Genomic DNA, 2,649 nt, shown 5'->3' on the forward strand with positions numbered 1-2,649 from the left:
TCCTTCCAGATCAGCTGATATCACTTTAATGCTTTCTTGTTGAATGATATAATCCATAGGAGGGGCTACCCTACAAGTTCATTCAGCCTTTCCTCTTTGGATGGGCATTACCCTTTTTACCACAATAGTCAATGGTGTAATAAACTTTCTCGCATATGTATAGTCTCCTGTACTGGTGCTTTTATTTCTATGGGATAGATTCCTGGATTTCTGGGTTAAAGGGCATATAGTTATTTTAATTTAATAGATATTGCCAGATTGCTTTTCAAATTGTTACACAGATGTACACTTTTACCAGCAGGGCCCTAGTTTCAAATGCTAGCCTGAGGACAATCACACCTCCAGAAACGTTCGTTTAGTAGTGTCTCCTTGTACGTTAATAGGTTCATTAATAGGTTCGCCTCAGTGCAGGATCCGCCACAAGGGAGGAATAAGGGGCAGGGATTAGGAAAGTCATTCGACAGGGACTCCCTTTTACAAAGGGCTTCAAATTTAGACTTTACATGTTATCACCAAATAAGTCATAAGTAACAAAGGTACCCTGACAGGACTAAAAAAAAGAAAGTATTAATAATTCAACCTTAAATTTATATCTCATTATCGATCATCCTCACTGGTAATATTTATCTTTTAATAAATTTTTGTCATCAGCACAATTATATGGTAGAACACTGCCACTTGTGATGGAATATTTTAAATTCAGTTAAGTCTATAGCTTATGTATGACATATGGCCATCATTCAAACAGTAATTAGAACAATTCTTCTGCAATATTACTTTTCTGTATTATTTTTCTTTATATCAATCAAAAATATTTCAATGTTCTAATTTTTCTGGGTAGAGAAACAAATTATTGCATCATTTTGGAGAAGATTATTAAAACTATTTATTTACTAAAAATAACTACTGAATATACCATATGTTTTATAAGCCTGTACAGGCATTTCTTCATTCTTTTTTCTTCTCTTTTTCTATTTACACTCTCCCTCCCTCCCTCCCAATCTTTCCCTCGCAGCTTTTTCCTCTCTCCCTGCTTTCCTCCTTCCCTCTTTCCCTCTCCCTTTCTGTCCCTTCCCTCTCCCCCTGCCTCTCCCAACGCCCCTCTCTCATTTACTAGCACCAGATCCACCTCCCAGGCCCACCAGGTCTTAGGCTGGGGTTACTGCAGCTCCAACATTGGCCACTAGGGGTCCTCTGTTCTCCTGGCCTGAAGGAAGAGAAACATGCCTTTTTCTCTTTTCCAACTTTCTTAATAGAAATAGTCTCACGGGTGTTTTCAAAAAACTATCCCCAAACAAACCAAGGGAAAATAAAAAGAAATAAAGAAAAGATGCTCCAAACAGCAAATGTGGTTTCCGCGTTTAAGCTGACTCAAACCTACTTTTAGCTGTCTTGATTGAGACAGCTGACTGGGCACAGCCTTTGTTCCTCTCGTACCTTATCTGCGGAAACAGACCAAAGATAGTTAAATTGGCCATGATATGAAGGTTAGCAGGAAACTTACTGCCTCCCAACTCTTCGCTCTTAGTCATCTCTCTTGGTATGACCTTGGGAGGATTCTCCCAGCTCCTGCCTCTCCTCTTGGGGGAGATTTTCCTCTGGAGCCATCCTGGTCTCTGACTATCCCTCCACTGGCCCAGAGGGAAGATCTCTGGTCCTCCAGCACCAGCCTCACAGGTGTTTCTTTAGCCCTCTTAGAGGCCTTTATGACTGTCAGCATTGGCAGTCGTGGTCCCTTCAACTTCTCCCCTTGCTAGTTTCTGACTTGACCCTTTTAATCCCCATCTCACTGTGGAGTCACCACTATCAGCAAGCTGGGGGCAGAGTCAGGAGCAGAATTCAGGTCTTTTGACTCCCAAACTGTGGACTGCCATGTACACTATAATCTCTCCTTCAAAGGGCCATATGTAGAGGTGATATATATAAATAGATATAAATACACATATATATATGACAGTGTCAATAAGAACAGAAGGGTATGCATTTAACATAACTAGCAACACTAATGGATCTTGAGCTCTAAAACTGGACAAATTAAGTGTGCAAAATAAAATACATCTATGCCTTTTCAGCTGGTTCAGATTTTCATTGGGAAAAAAAAATGATTTTCTCCACCCTGCAGTATACTGGTCTTCAAAGACTCACGTTTTAATCTGACAGGATACTTTCAAGGTACTCTGGATTTACATTCCATTGCTGGCCAATTGCTAAGAGGCAACTCGAAATTAGCACTGCAGCAAACTGACAATAAACAGTGGAGAGAAAACCTACTCAGGGTAAAAATCATAAGGCAGGTGGAAAAGTGTTGGTAATGTTCCTGACTTTGCCTCCTATTCCACTGGGCCTTTTTTCTCAACTGACAGTCAGTTAAATCAGTAATTATTGCTTCAAGTTTAGCATAGCCAATTTTTTGTCTTTTCTTTTCCCCTTGCTCAGCATCCATCCCCCATTGTAACATTTATGCAAGAATACTTTCTAGATGGTGCTCTGCACTTTTTATTGCATATTGCATCCCATTTTTTTTACATGATACGAAGATTAATCAGTTGTCCATCAACCATTCCCCTAATGATTTTAGTATCCATTGATGATTGTCGCCTACAACTATTATTTCATGAAAGGATGAAAAATGGTGATTTTAAAATTCTA

The sequence above is a fragment of the Lagenorhynchus albirostris genome, chromosome 2, assembly GCF_949774975.1.
Source record: "Lagenorhynchus albirostris chromosome 2, mLagAlb1.1, whole genome shotgun sequence".
Classification (NCBI taxonomy): Eukaryota; Metazoa; Chordata; class Mammalia; order Artiodactyla; family Delphinidae; genus Lagenorhynchus; species Lagenorhynchus albirostris.